We start from the raw sequence: 14,995 nt of genomic DNA, 5'->3' as shown, positions 1-14,995 counted from the left end.
CTAAAAAATATCTCTCATTGACATACAGCAATACAAATCAGACGCAGGACGTAGGTATTACGCCTTCTTGGCGGCCGAACCTGGATAAAACCTCGTGTCTGTCTTGCGTCACCATCTTGTTTGGGGCTTGCGCATCTGTCTGCCGATAATCTACTACCTTGGGCATACCCCTAGGTAGACTGCCGACCATATTTCGTCGACACTCTCTGTCGGTAATGTCGTGGACTTGAGCCCTGAACTCTCCAAATCTTCTATAGTATTCTCTTAGACTTTCTCCTCTCCTTTGTCTTACTCCTTTTAGCTCGACTGCGGTCATTGGATGGGTAATAATGCCTGCGAAGTTGTTACAAAAAGCTTCTTGCAAGTCTTCCCAATATCTGATTGATCTTGGCCTCAATTTGTCAAACCATTGTAGTGGCATTGCTTCGAGGGCCATTGGGAAAAATAGAGCCTTGATGTCGTCATCTCCTCCAGCTAACTCAATAGATTGGGAATAAACTCTTAGCCATTGTCTTGGTTCTACTTTGCCATCGTACTTGGAATGATTTGCAGGTTTTAATTTGTGTGGTAGCTTCAATGTTTGTAGTCTTCCTGCGAAACAAGGGAATCTGTCGTATGGTTCCGTTCTTCCGTAGTCTGGCGATCTTGCCCTTCTGTAATAAGACCTGTCTTCTTTTAACTCGGATTCTCCGTAGTCATCTTCTTTGTCAAATCTTGATATTTCTTGGTAGCGTTGGCTCAATTCTGGTTTGCCTCTTTCTTGTTGCTTTGAGTAATGTTCCTGCCTTCCATTGGCATCAGCACTTTCTGTTGGTCCTAGCCTTTGAAAAATTGATTTTTTGGGTGGTTGCTCTCCTTGTGGCTCTTGTGGAACTTCCTTGCCGGGTTGTTTTTTTGGTCCCCGACTTCTTTCTTCTGGTCTTCCTTTGACTTTCCGTTATTCGTGAGGGTGTGCAATTCTTTTGTTAATTCTTCAATTCTTTCCCTTTTTGTACTCTTTGTGGCTTCTCTTTCTGTTGTATTCCGTTAGTTCCGCCTTGTATTTATTCCAGATTTGCTTCCTTTGTTTAGCCCTGTTCCTTCTTCCAGCCTTCAATTTATTCTTCTTTAGTCTTGCTAGCCTTTGCTCATCATTTTAGTTGCTGTCGCTTTTCTCATCCGGCGAGATGTTGCCTTCTGATTTGTCTGAAGATTTTATATTTGGTATCTGTGGTGGTTCCAGAGGTTGTTCTAACTGCTCCGCCATGTATACAGTGTACCTCTTCCGAGCTCTTCTTGTATGGTATTTCATCCTTTGTTTGGTTGAGCTGTCGGTGGTTTCTGAGCTAGATCCGAGTTCTTTTCCCTCTTGATAAGGTAGTTCTTCAATGTACGTGCTAGTCTAGGCTTTGCTTGAGGCAAAAGAACCCGGCCAATGCACCACACAGTCTTGTGGGGTAACTGTCATGATCATCCCTTCTTGTGCTCCCTCCAGGAGTATTTTTCTTGCTGAGCTCATCTTGTCTTGGGTAAAGTGTTGGTAGATTGATGCCGTGTTGTATAGTCCGTACGTTCCCGAGTTCTTTTTGGAGTCGTACGGGTTGTATTCCTTCACGATTGTTGTTGCGTCTCCGAGTCCAATTAGGCTTGGCTCTTTCGCTATGAAGATTGTCTTGGAGTCGGGTTGTATCTCTTTCTCAGAGTCGGTTTCATATCCGCTTTCTTCCTCATTCCGAGTTGGATCCAAAGTTGAGAGTTTCGTCATCTTCTCGGCAAGTTCATGTTCAACTTCGTCACCGAATTCTTTTTCTTCCCGGAGATGGGCACGTAGCTTGCCGTCGCCATCTGCCTCGCAGATCCAGGATCCGAAGACAAAGGTTGTTCGCGCCGAAAAAATCATGTTGAGGTCGAGGTCCGCCGAGCTCGCGAGAAAAAAATTCGTTGAAAGCTCCTACCTGGCGCGCCAGTTGTCGATGTTTTACCACCGATAGCCTACCACGGGGGTACCCAGGACAGTTGTTCGGGCTTCGGCGAATAGTGGAACTCGGCGGTTACGCAAAGAGACTCACGATTTATATTGGTTCGAGCCCTCGACTTGGTCGAGTAATAACCTTATGTCCAGTTTTGGCATTAGCCTGTTTGCGTTGTGTTGCTTTGAGTATTGGGTATGTTCAGTCCTTTACAAGGGATATCCTCACCAGCCCTTTATACTCTAGGTGCTGAGAGGAGTTGTTTGTGTTCTACTCAGATACAAGGTCAGAGTCCTAAGCTATGCTTCGGGCGCCTTTCCTTGTATAGTCCGAATTGGAGTTTTGGTCTTGCACGTTGCTTTGCTCCGTGTTCTTCTTGGCGATTGGGCTGTGGGCCTTGTTACCAAGGTCCACTTCCCTATAGTATGGTCTATGGGGGCCCGTAGGGTTCCCCATCGACATTTATGCAATTCAATAATAGTAAAAAATAGTTGGCTGCCGGAGACCCTGCGCATGGACATCTTGACATACAGATTCTCCAGCCCATCTAGCTCACCCTAGCATCTGCGAGGAGCACCTGAGCTGGTGCCACCACTTATTCCGCAACCGCCACCAGTTGTGGAGTCCTTGATTGACAAGTATCAATGCTGAATGAAAATGTATTGCACATTGTTTCAAGTATACAGACTCCTAATACTATTTATATTCATATTTGAATTATGAATATCTGATGACTGATGATAGTGAAAAACTAAATTTATTGCATAACTGAACTAAATTTGTTGAACTCTAACAAACAACCATTAGTCTAAGAATTGAAACAAAAGGGCAATGGCGGCTACACTTACGTCAAGCAAGTCGGCGTCGATCCTAAACTTCCACGATGGTAGACCAATTCCGTCGCCTGAGTTGTCGTCACTCAGGCCTTCTTGTCCAGCAGGATCGAACAAGAATACACCAGGAGCCATCTGCAGCAACGCACGGCTTAGTACAGTCCCTCGTAGCAGTGTATCGAGAAATAAATCAAATAATACACCAGAACCAGGATGCTTGCTGATGGATCTCGCTACCACGTGACTCCCTCAACCTTGTTGCTGCTGGATCCTATGGACCTCGCCCCGGTGGAGAGGGCATCACAGAGGAGGACAGCGCTAGAGGAGATCTTAATAGCAACGGTGAGGATAGGGAGAGGTAGGATGCAGTCATATGAGCATGTTCTAATAGCACCTCGTTCACACAGGAACATGATTAAATAAAATTTGCATAATCTCAAATATGCAGCGATCATCTTATAGTAGTGTTTCTCATGATTATCATGAAATCATTGGCTGGGTAAGGAAATTGAAGGGGAAAAAAGTTATCATCCAGAATAAGATGAAATCATAAACCGCACCTGATAAAGCAGTTGCAGTCGCCTTCTATTAGCGCGGCATCGTCTAGGGCCTCTTCGCAGTCATCCGGTGGCAGTCGACGTCAATGGCATGGCTATCGGACGAGGAGGGGGCGTTCCGGCGGTGTCTGAGGGCCGGATTGGCGTCGTGGCGTCTGGCCGATGAGTGCCTGGCATGCGGCGATAGCGGGGCGTTGTGGTGTTCGGCGTCTTCTGCGAGGTGGCGTGGATTCACGAGAACGGACCACGGGAAGGACAGGAGGGGCGCGTCGATGTTGGCCTGGTGTCGATCGACGATCTGGTTTACGTGGAGATGAAAGATATCTGACCGAGCGAGAGAGGGGCACCGCATGATTGTTTCCTTCCATGCATGATTATTGTTTCCTTCCATGCATGTGGCCTCAGGTGATCGATTTGTTTCCTTCAAAGCGGGCGAGGATCGCAGGGATGACAGTTTCTTTTTCTATCGCGCGGGGTATCGTAGGGCCGGAAGGGAGGAGCGACCCCAAAAAAAGTCGCACCAAAAAATTGTCCTCAAATAGTAGCTTTAGGTTTAGCACTACGCTTTTAGCAGTAGAGAGAGAAAAACGATACATATTTATCACTTGTGCTCACGTGTCACACCAGCTCCGCTGTCCCGCTCAGATCCGAGTCAGCAGCCCCATGTGAAAAGTCAGCCATACCCCTCCTCTCATCGCCATAGATTAAAGGTTGGATGGCTCAGGATAGCCGCAGACAGAGATACATATACTTGTATTTTTAAGATATTTATTTTATATTTTGCAAAGGAAAAAAGAACGTATATGACATCATCGGCTCAAGAGCAAAGCATTGTGCATGGCGCACGGTGCATGCCCTAGGCCAACGTTCAGCATGCTGCGCTTGCACAGCTTTACGTGCTCTGCTCCCTGACCACTGCCCGCTAGCAGGTGTCCTCCATCCAGCGCGCCGCGTCGGCGACCTAGGAGAGCGCGGCCATGGCGTGGTTCTAGTTGGCGTGCAGCTGGCGCATGTGAGCGCCTTCAAGCTCGGCGTAGAGCGCGGTGGTGGCGGCAGCGAGGCGGTCGAGCCAGCGCACAAGTGACGGTGAACGCGCCCGTGTCGGAGCGGCCGGTGAGGAGGTTGGCATAGACGTGGTCGAAGCCCATGAGTGCCGGGGTGAAAGGTCCTAATGGCTAGAGGGGGGTGAATAGCCTAATAAAAATTTCTACAACAACACTTAGCAAACCAGTTAGACAATTATGAGGCGAAGCAAGTGTTGCGCTAGCCTACCAAAAATGCAAACCACCTACCACAATTCTAGTTGATATAGTTTATATCCACACAATAGCTATGTCACTACACTAAGTTAGTGTGCTCTCAAAGGCTAACTAAAGAGCCACACTAACCAAACTAACAAGCTCTCACAACTAGCTACACTAGAGAGCTTGACAACTAGTTTGCGGTAATGTAAAGAGAGTGAGCAAGATAGTTATACCGCCGTATCGAGGAGTGAGCCAATCCATCACAAGAATCAATATCAATGAAGACCAATGATTTTTTACCGAGGCTCACTTGCTTGCCGACAAGCTACTCCTTGTTGTGGTGATTCACTCACTTGGAGGTTCACGCGCTAATTGGCATCACACACCAAACCCTCAACAGAGTGCCGCATAACCAACACAAGATGAGGATCACACAAGCCACGAGCAATCCACTAGAGTACCTTTTGGCTCTCCATCGGAGAAAGGTCAAGAACCCCTCACAATCACCATGATCGGAGCCAAAGACAATCACCAACCTCCGCTCGACGATCCTCACCGCTCCAAGCCGTCTAGGTGGCGGCAACCACTAGGAGTAACAAGCGAATCCCACAGCGAAACACGAACACCAAGTGTCTCTAGATGCAAACACTCAAGCAATGCACTTGGATTCTCTTCCAATCTCACAAAGATGATGAATCAATGATGGAGATGAGTGAGAGGGCTTTGGCTAAGCTCACAAGGTTGCTATGTCAATGCAAATGGCCAAGAGAGTGAGCTTGAGCCGGTCATAGGGTTTAAATAGAAGCCCCCACGAAATAGATCTGTTGGGCTCCTCACTGCACTGAACACGGGTCGACCGGACGCACCGGTCAGATTGACCGGACGCTGGATCCCAGCGTCCAATCGTGCGGTGCATGCCACATGTCTCCTTTCTTTAAATACTGAACGCCCAATCTCAATGGTCAAGTGATGACCAGACACGCTGCTGCAAAGTGACCGGATGCTGGATCTCAGCGTTCGGTCATTTCCAGTAAGCATCCCAAAATGAGAAACCACGATCGGACGCGTCCAGTCATGCTCGACCGGACACACCCAGCGTCTGGTCACACGGCGACTCCCCTGTGCGCTGCCACATCAGCAGGACCGGACGTAGCCCTTCAGCGTCCGGTCACTAAGTGACCCAGTGTTCGGTCAGAGACCGACGCCAGCGTCTTCACTGTTTCCTCTGACAGGACGCGCCGATCCTATAGAGACTAGCGTCTGGTCATTTATAATGACCTCTGTCTCCTCTATATAGGTCACCGGTGAAGTTCCTAACCCTTGCTCAAATGTGCCAACCACCAAGTGTATCACCTTATGCACATGTGTTAGCATATTTTCACAAATGTTTTCAAGGGTGTTAGCACTCCACTAGATCCTAAATGCATATGTAATGAGTTGGAGCATCTAGTGGCACTTTGATAACCGCATTTCGATATGAGTTTCACCCCTCTTAATAGTACGGCTACCGATCCTAAATGTGATCATACTCACTAAGTGTCTCGATCACCAAAACAAAATGGCTCCTACCATTTATACCTTTGCCTTGAGCCTTTTGTTTTTCTCTTTCTTCTTATCAAGTCCAAGCACTTGATCATCACCATGGCATCACCATCATCATGTCATGATCTTTATTTGCTTCACCACTTGGAGTGTGCTACCTATCTCATGATCACTTGATAAACTAGGTTAGCACTTAGGGTTCCATCAATTTACCAAAACCAAACTAGGGCTTTCACGGGGCCGCACACCGGCGGCCGAGGCGCGAGGCCACGGCCGCGACGTGGTTGAGCGCGTCATCTCTAGGCATGAGCACACACATGGCATGGGAGCTGAGGCAAAGCAGGCCAAGCAAGCGCGCCGCCTCTGCGTCGGAGAGGGAGCTATAGAGGTTCATCGCGCGCGACATGGTGTTGGCCACCTCGAAGGATAGGATGCCCACCCTGTCGTCGCCCGCAGCCACCGCCTCGGCACTGCCCTTGGCGATGTCGTCGCCATGGAGAGCACCTTGTGCACTAGTGGCTCTGCCACCATTCCTCCAGCCTCGTCGTCAAGCGCTCAGCTCAGGAAATCTAGAAAGGCATAGTAAATAAATCCTTTTGCTTTTGCAACGAAAACGATTTCGGAGACCAGCCAGCCAAGAAGGGGATTTGAATTGGAACGCTTTGATTTCATGCCTGACTGGCTAGCTACCCATGGACTGCATGAGCTCCTCCCCTTCCTTGCTATGTAGTGATGGCCAGAGGTTGAAGAAGAATATGACTTGTGGGGCCTGTGTGTTAGTAATGGGGGAGGGAGAAGCCAGGGGCAGGGGCGGTCATTTTACCTGAGCCTGCTGATTCGGATCCGAGTTGGACAGCAGAACTAGCGTGCAACATGAGCACAAGTGGTAAATATGTATCGTTTCTCTCTGCTGCTAAAAGCATAGCGCCAAACCTAAACCTGCTATTTGAGGAGGCGACATCTGTTATAATGGTAAAAAGTTAATTATCCTGATGTCGTGCCTCTCTCCGGTCTATGTTGGGCCGGAAGCCTTCATTTGGCCCAAATCTTAGAGCTGGATCAGAAAAGGGTTTATTGGGCCACGCCTAGAGCCGTGGCCCTAGGCCCAAATCCGCCCAATGCATGGATGCCTGTTTAGATGCATTAGCCATGTCAAAAGATTTGCCCTGAATCTTTTGATGCTAAACTTTAGCTATTCAAAGTTTAGCTTGAGGTGTTTAGATCTATGGCAAATGTTTAGCACTGTATCCATACAAGACTAATTTGCCCTTATTTAATGACTAATTTGGTTCATTAATTGTGATCCATGCATAGCCATGCATGCTGCGTGATCCATCCGTTGCTGCTGCATGCTGGTGCTGCTGCTCGCCGAGCTGCTACATGCCGGTGCTGCTGCTCGCCGGGCTACTGCACGCTGGTGTTACTCGTTCATTTTCAAATAATCAAAAATTATATTTTATTACACAATTATTGAATAGTTCAAGTACACAATTCAGTTGTCCTCAACAATACAAATCAACCTCACACGTTACAATTTAAGTACACAATTCAAATAGTCACGATCTATTTAACAAACCAATGGCTATTTGGTTACGGACTATTCATGTATGCAGATTCATCCCTTACCGGTGGCTGATGAGTACGTGGCTGAGAGGTCGATGCTTTAGGTGGAACGTAGTTCTCATCACAATCACAATGATCAAAGTCCCTATTCACTATTCCACTCGATCGAATAATCACTATGATCAAAGTCCCTATTCAATATTCCACTCGATAGAATGAAGTTATGGAGTGCCATGCATGCTACAATAATTTAGCTTTGCTTATGAGGTGCATAACTTGGCATATGCAACAAAATTCTCCACCTAATTCCAAACGACCTCTCGATGACATTTCTAAGAGGTGAATGTGCGAAGTTGAAGATCTCTTTTTTACCTTGTGGCTCCGGGCTATCTCGATACTCCGAAAGATGGTGCTGGGTTCCCTTGTAGGGCGCAAGATAACCCAAATGGTTTGGGTAGCCCGAGTCCACCAAGTAAATTTTTCCTACACAATAGAATAGTTTTGTAAGTTTCAACTAGTTGAACTAGAAGCTGCAAATGCAACATTGGAAGGTGTTTACCTGTGGGTGGATTTGGAAACATGTTGTTGTACTTGGTCATAGCATCTGTGAACACTATCATGTCATGTACAGAACTAGGCCATTCAACAAGAACAAATGTGAACCTCATGTCGAAGTCACAAACAGCCAACACCAATCATATTTTTCTGGGTTTGAGAATGTACCGAGCCTTGAGCGTTTGGAAAGATCTCTTTGATCTCGTCGTCTTCAGCAGCATCCTAGGGGTTGAAGTTGTCTTCCGCAACAGCACTCATCGTGGGTCGTCGATGTCCACTACGGCTCCTCAACCCGGCAGGCACGCCGGATGTAGATCCATGCATGGCACGAACGTCGGCGGTCATAGGAGGCAAGGGAGGGCCACGGCCACCACCGGAGGATGACGACATGGTGTGACCGGCCATGGTGCCTGCTCCACCATCACTGCGAGCCATGTGTAAGCTGAGGGTACGACTGTCGCTGCAGACACGAATGGGAGGGGGGGCCATGCTGCAGCCGATGCCTCCATCTTGCATGCCGGAGCGAAGGAGGCCCTGATAGCCCGCCATTTCGGGCCACCCTTCACCCTGTGAGTTGAGGTCGAGTGCCGCCATGCCCATTCGGGGAGCACTGATGACGCTTGAGCGTGGAAAGGGATATGCCACATCGAAGAAGATGTCGTAGCTATCGGTGGGGGAATACGGATCAGGCTGCGACAGGAAGTCCCTGGTGCGGCCACCATCCCCGTAGCTATCGCCGTTGTAGCCGTCCATCTGCGCCGCGTGGATCTAGATCTGATGGCATGGAGGACAAGCTAAAGCTATGCGCTGGGGAGGAGGAGTTGGATCTGGGGGCCAGGGAGGAGCTGGATCTGGGCAGTGGCAGTGGACAAGAGCGAGAGCGGCGAGCGAAGCTAGGGTTCGCGCGGAGGGAGAGAGCGAGAGCGGCGGGGGGCGGGGGGAGGGTTTGGAGCGGGGGAATGGATAAGGGTATCGAGCGGGATAGGTGGGTATGGGGGTAGTGGGCATCGAGCTCGCGCCCCCAGGCATTTTTGCCCACTTTTGGCCCTCTTGGGTAGCAAATGGCAAAAGTTTAGCAGTCCTAGATTTTTTGCCCAAGCTATTTAGATACATTTGCTCAAAACATAGGTTAAAAGTGCTGAGCAAAACTTTAGCATAGGGAAATAAATGGGGCCTTAGTTTTATGTTGTGTCAATGGAGTAAACCGTTAGACATTTATGGCCTCCCTGGGCGCTTTGTACATTGCTTTTTTCCATTGTTGAATGGATTCATTCTCGACGTTCTGTTTTTTCTGGTTAAATATAGACTGATAATAGAAGCATCAAAACTATGGTTTGATTTAGGGGGTATTTGGATCCAGCTACTAAAATTTAGGAGGTGTGTCAGGAGGATGTTGCATGGGGTATTCGGATACTAATAAAAAAACAAATTACATATTCCGTCAGTACTCCACGAGATGAATTTTTTAAGCCTAATTAATCCGTCATTAGCACATGTTTACTGTAGCAAAACATTGTCAAATCATGGACTAATTAGGCTTAAAAGATTCATCTCGCAAATTAGTCGCAAACTATGCAATTAGTTTCGTAATTAGTCTATATTTAATACTACATGCATGTGTCTAAATAACCGATGGGACAACGACTAAAATTTAGGAGGGGCAACCAAACACTCCCTTAGTTTCCCTGGCGTGAATCAAATTTACTATCTCACGATACATAACAGGGAAAACTAGGCTATGTTCAGTTGGAGTGGAATATTTAGTGATCGATTGGATAGCCAGAACCGATCCGTTTCTCAAGAGAATTGTGGGCCCGTTTGGATGTTAGAATAGTTGGATTCTCTTCGAAAGAGAATTATGTTCGGATTCTCTTCAGAAACACTTCCAAATGGTTAGAGTAGTGTGGTAGAACCGCCTAATCTAATGCCTCCCAGGAGTGCTTGTCTTCCATTAGACACTATGCACTTAGCGGCGGTTAAGACAAGTCGTACCGAGTCGGCGGCGATTCACGAACCAATGTCCCCAGCTGGGTACCCCAAAAACACACGCCCCGCTTGTACACCAGGCACAAGCAGGACCAACCCATCACTCTCCTGTCCTGGGTGTCTAGGTCTCCGTCCAAACTGAGACTCCAAGCCCCCGCTCCTGAGTCCCAAACTTAGTGCGGTGCAAGGACCTCCTCCACCAAAAACAAAACCCTGATAGTCGGTCTGGAAAGAGCCAGATCCACGACAAGAGAGCAACAAGTCTTCCAAGCACCCATACACAAGTATGTGCTCGAGATAATAAATCTATGACTTGCCTAGCGTCTTATGCACCAACCGGTCCTTAACCAACACAGACAAGGAAAGCAGTGTAACCAAGCCATGCCCTACGTCCACGGCGACACAACCTCTTACACCCACCAATACCCAGACCATATCCCTATCCGGTCACCATTTTCCTTTCCACCATTTATATATTCCAAGTGATCATAATACAGTAATATATTTCCTATCTCTCGCGAGTGACAGGCAATCACCTGACTTCTACCAGAGTCCTATAGCATAGCAATCTACACGATCCTGTCATACTAGTAAGACTCATAGGATAAAGATATATATATATATATATATATATGCAAGTGGGTTTCATTCAACTCCTTAAAACTTAATGCACAAATATAATTTAAACTGCAGAAAAGTATGGGTTATGCACTGGGGCTTGCCTGGGTAAGATATATATTTAAAAGTTAGTATCTGCATCTTCAGATCATCCACCATCATCTGAATAGAAAGTCCATTGCATAATCTCCTGGAGAGAGTACCATTACACCATCTACAGATTCTCACTCATCCTTCACTTGATCCGTTGATCCATCATCGTACCTATATGATATGTAATGCGATGCAATGCAAAGACATAATTAATCGACTACAATCGTGACTCGTAAAATATGATTTACGCCTCTTAAGTTAACGGGCTAGTTCTAACGACGACCGTACTTAGGCTACATATCCAAGTTATCGAATAAGGCGTTATTTCCCAACAAATGTTTTAGTTATACAAACCCAAGTTGTTTCTTTATTCTATTCTATCAATTTAATCATTATTCGCAATAGGACATCATTATCTATCTAGCAATCTAATTATTCTGGAGCTACAAAAATTACGGTGAGTACCTAATATTGCTAGAAACCTATTGTAGAAATTTCAGATCTAACACTATTACCAATTTATTACAACAATTCCTACAAGTTCGTATTTTTATAATATTAAGTACCTTAAATTAATTATACAGCTTCCAAGAATATTATCAAACTATGTGAACAAAATATACTAACAGGTAGATCATGGTTTTAGGAGACTAACAAAATTGATTTGGCCTTTTTATGATTTTTCTACACTTTATTTTTAATTTTTGAAAGGCACTGAATTAACAAAAACCAAAACAATGCAACAAGACCATGCCCGGGCGGCCAACTCGGCCCGCAGGCGCGCGGTGGCCCAGCAGCTAAAATGGTCGGTCCACGCGGATGCGGCTGCGCGCGCAGCGACTGGCCCAGCGAGACGCGGCGGCCCAGGCGCGCATGCAGCGGCGTGGACGGCCCAGGAGGGGGGCGCGACCAGCGGCCCAGGTGCGGCAAAGACAAGCTGGCCCAGCAGCGTAGCGCGGCCCACCGACCAGGCGCGGGCCAAGTGCAGGTAGCGGCCCAGACGGGGCGGGGCGCAGGTGGCCGGCATATTTGCGAATCGACCCCTGAGCTTCTAACCAATCGCCTCGCGGTATAAACGCACTATTTATGTGAGTCTCGTATTTTGCAGTAAGGACCCTGTACAAAATCTCTGCTTGGATTCATAACCTTCTCACCTTCCTTCCTTTCCCAAGAGCAGAGCGTGGAGCAGAGGAAGGTCCGATCGACGGACATGGCGGCAAGGTGCAGCGGCCATTGCGGGCGCTGTGGATGAGCAGCGCGCACGAGGTTCACCCTGGCGGCAGCGGGGGCTCCGGCGCTGGAGGTGGAGCGCCGCGGAGCCGCGGCATGCGGACAGGGCACAAGAACGGGCGCTAAAGCAGCCGACGGGCGGCACGGGACGCTGCAACGGCGAAGCTGTGGAGGAGCAAGAAGGGGCGCTGGTGCTGTGAGGTCGGAGATGCAGCGCGGCCGTGGGGGTACGCGCGCTTGCACGCTTGGCCGAGCATCGGGGAAGGGAGGGATGGTGCTGCGGGCAGGGGAGGAGCCACGGGCGCGACAATGGTGAGGCAAGGTGGAGCCACACGCGGGTGGCAACAGGATGGCGGCATGAGCAGCCACGGCCGCGCCAGTCGGGAACACGGCGCAGGGAGGAAGAGGAGGGGACGCCGGTGCTACACACGAAGGAGAGGAGGCAAGACGGAGCTACGCACGGTGAAGCTGTACCGGCGCGGATGGCAGTAACCGCGGCACGGCGACCATGGCATGCAGCGGCACTGGCCGGGTGGTAGAGCAGCGCGGGCGGGGCCCGGGGCACCGCAGTGGACTGCGGGGGCATGAGGAGTTGCGCCACGGCAACAACGGGATGGCCAGCGATGGAGGCTCGGGCGGCAGCAGGCCGAGGAGCAATGGGACCGGGGGTACGCATGCGCTCGCACGAGGAAGGGCCGGCACCAGACAGCTTGGCCCCAGCGGGCGCTGCGGGGAGGGTGAGCCAGAGGTGGAGCGGTCCAGCACGGCCGCGGGAACTCGCGCGCAGCGCGCACACGACGGCCGGCGGTGATGGGCGCTGCCACCGTGGGTGCACAGCACCGCGGCAAGACATGCAGACAAGGCAGAAGAGTGGGAGAGCGAGCTTGGAGGACAAGCGGAGTTGGGGTGCCTCCCTTCGGTAGCAGAGATAGAAAAAGGAGGGAGGAAGGCAGCACGAGGGTTCGGCCGAAGTTGGTAGACAAATAGAGGCAAACAGGGGCAAACACCGAGAGAGTGAGATGGAGAAAAACAGGGCGACGACATTTACACGGCTCGGCCATCCTTGCCCGTGAAGTACCGTGATGAGAGGACTCAACTTAGCTGGACGCGAAGATAGACCTCGGTGCTACGACCCGGACAATAGCGTGACAGGACAATGAAGGCAGATCACGATTGAGCGACAGTGATGGCACACGTGCTGGAAGCCTAGTGAGTGGTAAACGCTGCATGTAGAGTCACTGCGCTTAGTACGGTGGACGACACATCAATCGCCAGCAATCGCCGCTTGTCATGCTGCTGATGTTGAAATAATAATAGTGAAGGCAGGGACAACGCGGCACGACGCAAATAAATCAGGTGACTGATTCAGAGCAGGGGAAAACACCACCGTCGTACCGGCGAGGCAGGTGGGACGAGTGGCCAGCGGCACTCTCATTTTTATTTCTATTTTATTTTAAGTTTTAACCCGATTAACTTCCACCAATAATTATTTCACGCAAAAGTTCATACTTCGCACTAACCCATAGAGATAAAATATTTAAGCGCTATTTAATTACTTTGCTCAATATAGTTTGCTAAAAATGGCATTTTAAACATAAGCTCAATATTTAATTTTTTAAAATCTGAGAAACTCGTTCTGGAAATTTTTATTAGGCCTAAATCCTGGTGCTAAACGAGCTCGTAACACCAGGGGTGTTACAACCAACCCCCCTTAAAAAGAATCTCGTCCCGAGATTCGAAGCAAAAACCAGAAGAGGGGAAATGCGATTACATTTCGTAGATCAGGGATTACACGAAAAGATTACACGACTTCGAATACTAAACCACACGGGGATTCAGAGATACATGGTTAAGAGCAAACTAATACAACCGAGACCTAATCTAGAAGTCAAGATAGATGAGGACAATGGAGAAACAACAAGATAATGAGTACCAAAACATGGTGTAGGTCCAACAAATCAAGAAATAGTTGACTGAGAAGTAAAACATCGAGAACCCAAAGATTTACTACCCCAAAGGGAACTTGAACTTCTTCGACGAACCGGATCCTTTCTTCTCCTCAGATTACACCATCACTTTAGACTAACTAAAGGGGACCGTGACGCCTAAGAGGGGTGTGAATTTGGCAACTTAAAAAATCTACATCAAAACTATGGCCTCTTTTTCTAACCCTAGCAAAACCTATGCAATAGATAGACTATCTAGATGTGCAACTATGGTTTTGCTAGTGTGTTGCTATCTCTACCGCAAACGTAGTAGAGTAATCAATGTAAATGCGGAAGCTAAAGAGCAAGGTAGAGATATGCAAACTCCCGTCGACGACTCCGGTATTTTTACCGAGGTATCGAGAAGCGCGCAAGCTTCCCCCTAGTCCTCGTTGGAGCCCCTCGTAAGGAATCCCTCGTAAGGGCCAAGCTCCCGGTCGGGTAACTCTGTGGATAGCCTCGGGCCTTCACCACGCGCAAGTGGGTCTCCGACGTGCCTTCCGGCAAGCCTCTCCCGGATGCTCCCCGCCGTCTTCACTATCAAGCTTCTGGCCGAAACGCCATGGGCCTTGTTCCCTCCGGTACACAGTGGCGGCCACACCACAAACACGGTTGGTGTGATCTCGCAAGACTTCAAGCCCCTCCGATGTACAACAATGGTGCTCGCAAGCACCGAGTGGTAAGAGGTATGCAAACCTCACTAAACACTAGGCCTAAACCTAGAGCAAGCGCATGAGCGGTGGTCTAATCAACCTAAGCACTTCGCAAAAGCACCTACGCTAATCACCAAATGAATCACTAAGCTCTATGCAAGTGGAGATCACTAAAATGGTGTATCAA

This window comes from Miscanthus floridulus, chromosome 14, assembly GCF_019320115.1.
Source record: "Miscanthus floridulus cultivar M001 chromosome 14, ASM1932011v1, whole genome shotgun sequence".
Taxonomy (NCBI): Eukaryota; Viridiplantae; Streptophyta; class Magnoliopsida; order Poales; family Poaceae; genus Miscanthus; species Miscanthus floridulus.
The sequence above is the reverse complement of the archived record's forward strand: the minus strand, read 5'-3'. Positions refer to the sequence as shown.